Below are 13,223 nucleotides of genomic sequence, written 5' to 3'. Positions count from 1 at the left end.
AAGCAGCCCTAGCCCCACCAACACTTTCCAACTCCTCTCACCAAATATAGGAGCGAAGTAAGCAATCAAAGTCCTGAACAACTTTAATAGGCAAAACAGACACAGTGACTCCATAAACTCAAAAGCTTTAATAACATAACGAATAAGTTGTAGTCGACTAGCATAAAATGGAGTCTTAGTTGTAAGACCTACTTTTCAACTTTTTATCATTTGATTACAATTGGCATATTGGTTACTTGGTTTTGAAATATTTTTGTGGAAGACAAGTTTGAATGAAAAATTGTAAAGAAAAATAATATTAACGAATAGGAAATAAGTAGCAGCCACAAATATTATGGGATAAGGAAGGGAAGTTTTTTTTTTTTTTTTTTTTTAAAAAAAAAAAAAAAAAAAAAAAAAAAAGAAGAAGATATTTGGTTGGTAACAAGCAGGAGTTGGAGTTGGAGGCGGTGGAAACAATGTTTTTCTTTTATATATATACTTATGCCAAGAGGTGGTTGGGTCGGTGAAAGAAAGAAAAAAAACAGAGGAAAAAAGGGAGTCTCAACGAGAGGGAGCTGTAGATCGGAAAAAAAAGAAGAAGCTGAAGGAGAAGAACTAAAACATTTTGTGTGAGCGAAAGGAAGAAGAAAAAGGGGATGACAACAGAAATTCCAAAATTTTGAGAAGTTCTTGCTATTTGGTGAGTTTCTCTCAAGTTTCTGTCTTGGAATTAAGGAATGGACTAAATTTCTTTAAGTTACCTCTATTTTTATGATCATAACAGTTGTAGGAGAGGGTTAAGAGTGAGGAAATTCAGTAGGAAATGAGGCACGATAGGAGTTGGAAATTTTGACAGCAGCTTGAATTTGGGGAAATTGACGATGATAGTAGCTGGATTTTTGTATTTTGAAGAAAATTGGTTGATGCTTTTAAGCGGAATAAACTCGAGATTCGTCTTGGTAAGTTGGAAGAAATGGGCATGGTTTGGCTGCAAATAAGATCAAAATTGCTCAAAGGAATTGGGAAAACAGTGTAGAGATTTATTTGATGTTTTTTTTTTAACAAGGGACATATAATTACTGTTTTTGGGCTAATATGGGGTTGAGATTTACCAATTCATTGAGAGAATTTGTTGATTCAACATGTGGACATTGTTACGCTAAAAAATAACTCAAGGTAGCAACAAAAGCATGAAAACAATATTGAAATATCTTGGTGTCACAAGTCTGCATTACGATTAAAATTCTGCTATCAAATTTTACTGTTGTTTTTGCTTTATAGCTGTCGATTTCCCAATTTCTCACTTGGTAAATCTTGTTACAACCTTGTATTTCACAAATCCTTTTCACTCTTAATGTCTTGGGATAGTTTCTTGTTGGGATTGGATTTCAATTGTCTTAAAGTGGGGGATAAGAAGAAGTTAAGTTTGTTAAGGCAACCCATTAAGTGAAAATTTCTTTTCCATTGTAAAGGCTCAAAGCCCAAATAAAAAAGGGCTTTCTTTCATGTATTTTTTGATTGAATATTCTTCTTCTAGAAATCCTATATTCCCGTTGCCATAGTTTAATATTCCAGTATGTATGAGTGAATTTTTTTTCTTTTTTGCAAGAGTTTTTCATTACTGCTTCCCTTACAGGGATGTTGATCTCTCATACTAAATAATAAATTTAAGGTTTTCTCTTGCACTCCGATGGTTCATCTTCTCCATGAATTTATCTCTTATTTTTAACTTCTTCTCCATGAGTTTCTTTCTTATTTTTAACTTGGTATTAGAGTTTCATCTCTAACGATAGAGATGAACGAATCGAATTCCTACGGAAGCGTGTGAACGTCTTGCATTTAGATATTCGATTTTTATAGAAACAAAAATAGTAAAATAAAACATGAATTTGTAGGATGAACATTCAAAGAAAATTATAAGCGTGTTAGAAAAGAGGAAGAAGAGAAGAAATCAAAACTCATTTTTGTTGATTATTCTAGTTACCTCTTCCATCGTTATCGACGATCTTGACCGTTAAAGAGAAAAATGATAGAGAATTTTTTAGGGAGAAGTTAGAGAGAATGTGGAGGCTTGGAGGCTAGGTTTTGTGTAATAAAAAATTCGTGCCTAAATTGGGCCATAATATATTTATATGAAGAAGGGTTAACTCTTTATCCAAGAATTTTTCTTTATATCCTTGGTGCTAATTAACTAAACCTTAGGAAAAAAAAATACTTTTTTGATCCTTGAGTTTGAAAGAATAAGTGGGTTAATCTTTCAAGTTTTCAAGAATAGGTTTAAAAAGTCCATCTATTAAAAAAAAAACCATTAAATTTAAACAAAAAGTTGATTAAATATTGATATGGCAAGATGATTAAAAAAAAATTATTTTTTAATCTTTCTCTCTCCCCCTCTTCGTCCCCACTCTCTTTCTCTCTCTCATTCTCTTCTCTTTATTCTCTCTCCTCCCTCTCTGAAAATAGAAAACTAAAAAAAGAAAGAAGAAAATCTTTCCATTCGTTCTCTCACATATACTCTCTCATCTCTCGCTGTAGGGAAATCAATCAAAATGGGAGGTTGAGGACGAGATTGAAATGGAGAATCGGGAAAAGAAGCCCAAGCTTGAAACTCTTATTCTTTCTTTAGCTTTGCCTGAAGTTTCACTCACCCACTGCTTCACATGCTTTGCAAAAGGAAGATTTTTTCCCCTTCAAAGATTTCAGTGAGATATTTAGCACCCAAACTAAAAGCCTCTTAAAAAGTCCAACACCCAAACTACTTGCTCTAACGATCGCTTTTCTCCCACCAATTTTCTCACAACATTAGTCGCTCATTGACGTGAAATTTGACTGAGAACTATGAGTATTCAGTTGGAAAAGACGACCACATTTGGAGCTGTGGAAAGGGAAGGGAACTAATGGGTTTGTAGCATTCAAACCATTAGGAATGAGAGAGAGAGAGAGAGAGAGAGAGAGAGAGAGACGACCATCTTTTTCCAGTTTTTTTAGGAGTTGGACATGGTGAGGGAGAAAAGAGAAAATGAGAGAGGAGAGAATGAAAGATTTTTTTTTAATGAAAATTTAGTAAAGGAGAGGGAGGGGAGAGAATGAGAGAGAGAAAGAGCGAGGACTAAGAGAGGGAGAGAGAAAGATTAAAAAACCATCTTTTTTCAACTCATCTTACCACGTCGGCATTTAACCAATTTTGTGTTCAAATTTAATGATTTTTTTTTAATAGAGGGACTTTTTAAACCTATACTTGAAAACTCACGGACTAAATTGGTCAGTTTAAAACTTGAGGGACTAAACGCACCTATTCCTCAAAATTTGGGGACCAAAAAGGTATTTTTTTTCTTAATCCTTATTTAATTAATTGACACATTAATTAAATAATCATATACTTAATTTCATTTAATATACATTTAATTAATTATCATAAATATCATATATTTATACTAACATCCACTCTCCATTATTATTTCTTAATCAATCAATTAATAACTATATTAAATCATATTTATTATGGAGTTAATTAACATATAAATATCACATATTTATATGTATACATCTCTTTATGAATCCAATTCATATGAATCTAATATTTGAATCTTATTCATATATCTCTCTCTTATATAATTTGGATTATACATCATATCTACAATTAACCATTATATATTAATCTCATCAATATAAAATTTTCTCATTTGATTTGAACAATTTAAATAATTTCTAATTATTATCCTTTTAATGAGCTAACAAAGGGACCTTATGGACCCTACATATTAGAAGCTACAATGATATGAGATTAATTGATTAAACTCTTTTAATCCAATTAATCAATACTTGTTAACTAACGATCACTCCACTAAAGACCGATAGCTGCATTCTTCGCATTGTAGATATATTTATGTGTCCATGGATATAACCAATCAACAGAGCGATGACCCTTCACAAATGCTCATAACTATAGTTGGGTCAAAATACCATTTTACCTGTGAAGTTACATCTAACTCCTTAAGTATCACTAATTCCTCTAATGAACAAATAGTTTATATTGCAACTATCAACTAACACCTCTTGGGTCAATAAGAGGTTGGGACTCCATTGTTCATGACCTGAAAATAACTATTAGAGGAGCAATTTATCTACTTTCCCAAGGAATGGGAAGAAGTGAATTCTATCTTGGGTAATTGTGTTCCCAGCTCCCTAATCAGACAAATCCCCAAAATGGTAGGCTTATTGAGTCGGCTATCATGATCACTCTCATCCATACAGATCAAAGAACTGTCATCATAAATAGGAGTTCACAACTCACTCGGGATTAAGGTCAAGCTCCTATGGTTATCCTAGTGAAATATTGGCTTCTTCAAGTAACGGTGTTATAAAGAGAAACTAATTATTTCGTGGTCCAGTCTATGTATAAACTCATTTATACAAGATGTCCCCACTCACATGTCTTTACATGAACAATATGATTCATATTGTTTGTAACACTTATATCTCATGTAACAATTACAAAGTGGGTCGTATTTACAGTGTTACCAAGATAAGACACCCAACCTTCATTTATTTATTGTAGACCTTTAGGTTATTATTTGAACATGAACCACTTATATACTGTTCAAGTGACATCATATAATCTTGGATCTTAATTTTTGGATTTAACTAATGATGTCCAAATGTGAAATAAAATAACTTTGATTTTATTAGATAAATAATTTGTGTTAACAAAACTACAACCTAAGAGATATACTAGATTTAGGACATCAATTCCAATAATCTCCCACTTATCCAAAGCTAATGAAGTGTATCAAAATACAATAAAAGACGAGTGAAAAATTAAAGTATCAATACAAAGTAAGATAAAGTATCAATATACAATACAATAAACTAGGGCATATAATACAACCAATAAAATCTCCCACTTTCCCTAGCTTAGATGACTCATATCTCGTAGACCCAGAGCCTCCAAGTGACCCTAAAAAACTTTAGCCATGAGAGCCTTTGTAAATGGATCAGCAATATTGTGCTCTGAGGCAATATTTGTGACGATTACATCTCCTCGATGCACAATCTCTCTGATAAGATGATACTTGCGCTCTATATGCTTTCCACGTCCGTGGCTACGAGATTCTTTGGAGTTTGCAGCAGCACCACTGTTATTAAAATAAAGTGTGATGGGCAAGGACATATTTGGAACAACTTCCAAATCTGTGAGAAATTTTATGAGTCAAACGACTTCCTTAGCAACTTCACAGGCAGCTGCATACTCAGTCTCCATGGTGGAATCCACAATATAACCTTGCTTAATATTACGTCATACTACAGCTCTTCCATTCAGAGTGAACATTGATCCTGATGTAGATTTTTTTTAACCCTTATCAGTCTGAAAATCATAGTCAGTGTATCCTATAAGGATCAAATCCTTAGCCCCATACACAAGCATAAAGTTCCTCATTCTTCTAAGATACTTGAGAATAGCTTTAACTGATGTCCAGTGATCATTTCCTAGATTGGATTGATATCTACTGACTACTCCCACTGCATGACAAGATGTCAGGTCTAGTACACAACATGGGTTACATTAGGCTACCCACTGCAGATGCATAGGGAATTCGTCTCATCTCCCTAACCTCTTGTGGTGTCTTAGGACATTGTTCCTTAGACAAGATAATTCCATGTCTGAAAGTAACAAACCCTTTTTTGAATATTGCATCGAACATCTGACAAGCACTTTGTATATATATGATGCCTGAAACAAGGCTAGTGATTTATTCTTTTGATTCCTTATAATTTGGATCCCTATAATAAATTGTGCTTTACTCAAATCTTTCATTTGAAATTGAGCAGCTAGTCATTCTTTAATGGTATTCATGTAACCTACATCATTCCCAATGAGTAGGATATCATCCATATACAATACAAGAAAAGCTACTGAAATGTTGATGATCTTCTTGTAGACACAAGGATCATCAACATTTTGACCAAAGTTATAAGATTTGACTGCAACATCAAACCTTATATTCTAAAATCGAGATACTTGTTTCAATCCATAAATGGATCGATTACGCTTGCAAACCTTTTACTCTTGACCTTGTTCAATGAATTTCTCTGGTTGGGTCATGTAGATGGTTTCGTCAAGATTACCATTCACAAAGGCAGTCTTGACATTCATTTTCTATATCTCATAGTCATACTATGTGACAATAGATAAGAGAATCCAGATAAACTTAATCATAGCAACAGGTGAGAAAGTTTATTCATAGTCCACTTCCTCAACCTTGATATAACCCTTTGCTACTAGTCTAGCCTTAAATGTTTGCACCTTTTCATCTGCACCTAGTTTCCTTTTGTAGATCCATTTGCAACCTACGAGTTTAACTCCATCAGGTTGATCTACAAGTTTCCATACAGAATTAGAGTGCATAGACTTCATTTCTTGATTCATGGCTTTGATCCATTCATCTTTGTCAACATCAACCATTGCCTTCTTGTAAGATGATGGATCCCCGACCTTATCATCTAATATGACGGTTTGAGTTTCTGTTAAACCCAAATAACGAGTAGGTTGAGTTACAATCCTCCTACTACATCGAGACTCTCTCAACACTTGAGAAGGATGTGTTCTACGTCGAGGCTCTCTCAACACTTAAGAAGGATGTGTTTGACTAGATGAAGCAACATCAACAACTCTTGTTGAAGTGCTCGCCCCTTCAATAACTCTTATTGAAGTTTCAGTAGTTTCTCTAGAAATTTTATTTAATACGATTTGGCTCAATGGCTTATGTTTTCTAATGTGGTTTTCTTCTAAGAAAGTAGCATTTGTTGATACAAATACTTAATCTTATTTTAGATCGAAGAACAAACCACCTCTCGTTTCTTTGGAATAACCTATAAATAGGCATAATCTTGAGCATGGTTCAAATTTCTTTAGATTTTTCACAAGCACATGTGCTGGACATCCCCAAATTATGAGCCGTCGTAAACTACTTTTACGACATCTCCACAATTCAAAAGGTATTCTAGTAATACTCTTTGATGAAACCTGGTTTAAAAGGTAAGTTGCAGTCTCCACTGTATAACCCTAGAACGAGACAGTATAGAAGCATAACTCATCATAGAGTGAATCATGTCCAACAAGATTCTATTTCTCCTTTCTGATACATTGTTTTGTTAAGGTGTACCAAGTGTTGAGAGTTGAGATGTGATTCCATGTTCTATCATATAGTTCTGAAATTCAATATCTATGTATTCTCTACCTCGATCTGATCGAAGTGTTTCAATCTTTTTACCTAAAAAATTTCAACTTTAGCCTTATACTCTTTGAACTTTTCAAGTGTGTCAGACTTATGTTTGAAGGGATCGAACCACGCAGTGGAAGCGTTGTGAACACCTTGCATCCCGCAATTTGAATTTTACATAAACAAATGCATTATACTAAAATAGAATGTAAACATGTAAAATAACATGCTTTGGAAAAAGATTAGAACCATTTTTACTTTTGTAGATTCCCAAACTTCATGAACAATCCTCTTGAAGTTCCACCGAACAGCTCCTCCAGCGATCTTGATCATGACGATTTCTTGAACAATCTTGAACACTACCACGAGAGTAACCTCGTTATTCTCTAGGATTCCAATAGAGGGATAGGTGGTATCCAACTATTGGGAGAATGAGAGGAGAAAAGACTTCTGGAGAGTAGAGAGAATTTTCTTTGTGGCTTAGGGAAAATTTTGCGCAATAACACTTGTGTGTTGTGTATTGTCAGTTTTTGTTTTTCCAAAGAGGTCATAAGGAGGTCTTTATATAGAGAAGGGCCAAACCCTTTTCTTAATCATTCTACTATTTCTCTTTTCTACAATTAATTGATTAATTAATACTTATTTAATAATTAGTCCAACTAATTAAATAACATTTATTTAATTAATTAGCACAATCAAATAACACTTATTTAATTTAATTTTCATATTAATTAAATAATTATTTGTACATTAAATAAAATTTATGAATATATATTTAATTATCATAAACATGGTATGTACATGTGCAATATATCTCTACTAATTAGTTATTTGTGAATCTAATTCACTTGAGTTGATCCTATTAAAACGAATTAAAAGATTAACTTATTTATGATCTTATTAGAAACGTGTTTAACATAAATCTAGGTGAATTAATTTTAAAACATTTAAAATTAATTTTTGACTTATATTTGAATGTAACTCTTAATTATATATTTTAATTATAATTTCATTGAACTTATAACCTTTATAAAATAATGAATTTGTCAAAATCATTTTCCATTTGCATTGTGGCGACTTTGATTAAATAAAACGTTTATATTGATCTAAGTAATGTCATGCTCAATGCAAAGTTCATTTTTCATCTAATTATAATGCTTATAATTATCATTCATGAAAAATAAACATACATATTCATTTCTCTACATCATACATTATAATATTTATGATGCATGAATTATGCTTACACAAAACATGCATGCAAATAATATAACAATTGTATTATAATGCATAAGCATGTTTATATTAATCATGTAACCATGCAACATTTATATGATGTATGATCATGTTTATCCTAAGGTAGGATTTTAAAACTATATGACATACATTCTGCAACATATAAAACATACAATTAAATAATACATCACATGCATATAAAACTATATAAAAGCTATGATAGACAAAATATTGGCACCCTAATTTCAACAAAATTAAAATTACAAAAGAAAGCTGACATCCTTGTGTTGGAAGAGACTCTTGTGATCAGCTATCTGCCAGGTACCTTCCATGATGCACAGACCAAGACGAACAAGGGATTTTCGTTGAACTCCACACATGGCAGACGAAGTGCACAACGCATGGTGCCTCGTTCAAGACATGCCTTTCGAGTATCGCATGCGTTGGATAATGAAGCTCAACGCATGGGCATCGTCCCTCCGCATGCGACTTTGAGCATTGCATCCATTGCGCCTAAGTCCCTTCACCGCATGGGCATCAACTCGTCACAAAGGTATCCTACCTGCTGCATGAGTTTGCATTCAACCTTGTAAGTGTCGACGCATGGTATGCGTTGATGCGCTTACGTTCAAGCTCTTATGCTTTGCAAGGCCATTACCCCATCACATGTAATGCGTCATTCCGCAAGCCATCATCGCATGTCATCTCACCGCAAGCCATGTTCGCATGCCATCTCATAGTAAGCCATCATCACATGCTAAGACACCAGAACCGAGAGACAGAAGCAAATCCTCTGTTTTTCTCTGAAAAACTGGACTACGGATAGCTTCGTTTCTTACCCAAACTACCCAAAATTACATACTCTATTGCAAAAATAAAATGCCCAAACAATTGCCCCTTACATTGATCATATGAACATAAAATTTTACAATCTATGGTGCCAATAAATGAAATTATCTATCAAGCAAACCTCATATATCTTCAAGCAAAATGCAGAAAAAATAACTCACCTCATGAACTGATTTTTGTTTCAAAAAACAGAAAAATCAAAATACAAGAAAAAATGGCTCCGATACCAATAAAAGTAATTGAATTCCCGCGAAAGCGTGTGAACACCTTGAATTTAGACATTTGATATTTATGGAAACAAAAACAATAAAATAAAACATGCATTTGTAGGATAAACATTCAAAGAGAACTATAAGCATGCTAGAGAGGAAGAAGAGAATAAATCAAAACTCACCTTTGTTGATTCTTCTAACTTTCCTCTTCCACCGTTATTAACGATCTCGAACTTCTCCAATGAAGAAGAACACCACCAACAAAATTGCCTTATTATTCTCTAGGATTCCAAAGAATTTGGAAGAGTGGTCTCCAAAATCCTTTGAGGAGGAAAAAATAAAGAATTTTTAGAGAGAAGTTAGGGAGAAGGTGGAGGCTTGGAGGCTAGGTTTTGTGTAAGAAAAAACTCTTGCCCAAATTGGGCTATAAGGATATATTTATATGAAGAAGGGTTAAACCCTTCTCCAAAAAATTTCCTTTAAACCCTTAGTGCTAATTAATTAAGTAACTCATATTTAATTAATTTGCACATTAATTAAACAACCATATATTAAATCCCATTTAATATACATTTAATTAATTATTATAAATATCATATATTTATACTAACCTCCAATCTCCATTATTTCTAATCAATTAATTAACCATATCAATTAAATAACCATATTAAATCATATTTAATATGGAGTTAATTAACATATAAATATACATATTTATATGTGTACATCTCTTTATGAATCCAATTCACATGAATCTAATATTTGAATCTTATTCAAATATATCTCTCTTACATAATTTGGTTTATAGATCATATCTATAATTAACCATTATATATTAATCTCATCAATATAAAATTCTCTCATTTGATTTGAACAATTTAAATCATTCGTCATTACTATTCTTTAGTGAGCTAACAATGGGACTTTATGGACCTACAAATTATAAGCTTAAATGATATGATATTAATTGATTAAACTTCTTTAATCCAATTAATCAATATTTATTAACTAACGATCATTCCAATAAAGACCGATAATTGCACTCTTTGCGCTGTAAATATATTTATGTGTCTATGGATATAACAAATCAATAGATCAATGACCCTTTACAAATGCTCATAACTACAGTTGGGTCAAAATACTGCTTTACCCTTGCAATTATATCTAACTCTTCAAGTACCATCGATTCCTCCAATGAACAAACACTTTACAGTCCAATTATAAACTAATACTTCTCGGGCCAGTGAGAGGTTGAGGTCTCATTGTTCAAGACCTGGAACCAACTATTAAGGAAGCAATTTATCTACTTTCCCAATGAATGAGAAGGAGTGGATTCCATATTGTGTAGTTGTATTCCCATCTCCCTAATCAGACAAATCCCCAAAATGGTAGGCTTATTAAGTCGGCTATCATGGCCACTCTCACCCATACAGACCAAAGGATTGTCGTCATAAACAGGAGTTCACAACTCACTCAAGATTAAGGTCAAGTCTCCTATAGTTATCTTAGTAAAATATTGGTTTCTTTAAGTAACGGTGTTATAAAGAGAAACTAATTATTTCGTGGTTTGGTCTATGTATAAACTCATTTATACAGGATGCCCCCACTCACATGTCTTTACATGAACAATATGGTTCATATTGTTCGTACCACTTACATCTCATATAACAATTACAAAGTGGGTCATATCTGCAGTGTTACCAGGATAAGGCACCCAACCTTTATCCATTTACTGCAGACCTTTTAGGTTATTACTTGAACATGAATCACTTGTATGTTAACCACATATTGTTCAAGTGACATCATATAACCTTGGATATTAGTTTATTGGATTGAATTAATGCTGTCTAAATGTCAAATAAAATACCTATGTTTTTATTAGATAAATAATTTGTCTTAACGAAACTACAAAGCATGAGATACACTAGATTTAGGACATCAATCCTAATAAGAGAGCTCATTCGATCATTCATTTCTACTGAAGATAATCTCCACTATTGTTTTTTCTTCACGACTAGTGATGAAATGTTAGCATCTCAAGTGTTCAGTCCAGGTAATAAAATTTCAATTGTTGAACTTTTTTATGACAATTTTTTGTTGTGGAAATTTCAGATCTCAATAGCTCTAGAAGGATATAATTTGGAAAATTTTCTTGAGGAAGAACCACCTCCAAAATTTCTAACAGCAGGATCCTCATCCTCCATCTCTTCTTCTTCCTCGTCTATAACTCAAACTATAGATCCAGATTGCAAAATATGGAAGAGGCAAGATCGACTGGTTTCTTCTTGGCTTTTTGATTCTATGTCAGAAGAAATACTAAATGATATGATCAACTGCAAAACGACCAAAGAAATCAAGTCTACACTGATGGAAATCTATTCAATACGAAATCTAGCTCAAACCATGTTGTTTAAAGGATACTCCAAAACATAAAGAAAGGGTTTATGCCTTTGAAGGAATGTTTTATGAAAATACAATAGTGTGTGGATGCTTTGCAATCTGTGGGTAAACCTGTTGATAAAGATGATAATATCTTATACATTTTATCTGGCTTAGGATCAGAATTCGAGTCTATGATTTCTGTTATTACCGCATGAATAATTCTCCTTCTGTTTAGGATGTTATTTCTCTACTTTTTACTCATGAATCATGTATAGAAAATAAAAATGTTATATAAGATAATACTTTACCTTCTGTAAATTGGCTTCTAATAATCCTCCTTAGACAGAAGGAGAAAGTTCCTCTCGACAGAATAACTCATATCAGAATAATCAGAATAATCAGAATTAATGAGGTCGAAGTGGAGGAAACAGATGAGGAAGGTCGAATTGGAATAATCGAAATAAGCCACAATGTCAGATTTGCACGAAATTTGGACATACAACTTCGAGATGCTTTAAAGAATATGATGTTTATATATATGTATTGTGTATGTTCTCTAACTGGATATGGTGTTTGAGGAATATGGATCATTCCCCTTTATGAGCATTGTTTGTTTCAAGGTTTTTTTTTTTTTTTTTTTTTTTTTTTTTTTTAATTATGGGATTCATATGTTTCAAAGAACCTTGAACGATGATTGTTTGTTAGACCTCATTAAATATTTTATATGTTCCAAAGAGTTTTCAAGAATGATGTCTTTGAATTCTAAGTGTTTCAACACAATATTGAAAGATTATTATGCTTCGAAAGGATACATAATAATTTGCGAATTGCCAATGATTTAAGTAACGTTTGATATTTTCCGTTGATGTTTTAGAAAGAGAAAACCTATGTTAATATAAATGTATCACTCATTGAACTTACTTTCCAGCTCATTCTTTTCTTTTTGTCCCCCCCCCCCCCCCAAGTAGTGAAAGAGTTATTATTGTGTTTACATAAGTAGAATATATTACGGGTAAGTTATATTAAATGTCTTATCAAGTATATGTCATAAAATGGTTTATGTTTACTATCTTCACATCTCTTCCTATGTTAAGAGGATAATCTGGGAGGGGGTGTGATACTAACAAACTAGCTCTTCATAAAGATGAAACAATATGCATATGAATGTCTTCTTGAAACAAGAGACAAGTCAATACAACAAACAGGGGTGGGAGCCAATGAGAATCTCATGAACATTGAAAAGACCCTCAACCTCACTACGGGACATGCCAAAATAAAACATCAAACTTTTACCAACATTAGCCACAAGATCAAACAACACCTGAAACCTTCTAAAAATAGT

General features: G+C 32.9%; 1 long non-coding RNA gene across 1 annotated transcript; it reads left to right on the top strand.

The window, feature by feature from the left end:
• The first annotated feature begins 437 nt into the window (after positions 1-437).
• Positions 438-1,667, top strand: LOC120087977. The gene is made up of 2 exons (XR_005484760.1): positions 438-682; positions 767-1,667. It is a non-coding gene; the product is annotated as an uncharacterized LOC120087977 (long non-coding RNA).
• The last annotated feature ends 11,556 nt before the right edge of the window (positions 1,668-13,223 follow it).

Source organism: Benincasa hispida, chromosome 1, assembly GCF_009727055.1.
Source record: "Benincasa hispida cultivar B227 chromosome 1, ASM972705v1, whole genome shotgun sequence".
NCBI lineage: Eukaryota > Viridiplantae > Streptophyta > Magnoliopsida > Cucurbitales > Cucurbitaceae > Benincasa > Benincasa hispida.
This window is presented reverse-complemented; position numbering and strand designations above follow the sequence as displayed.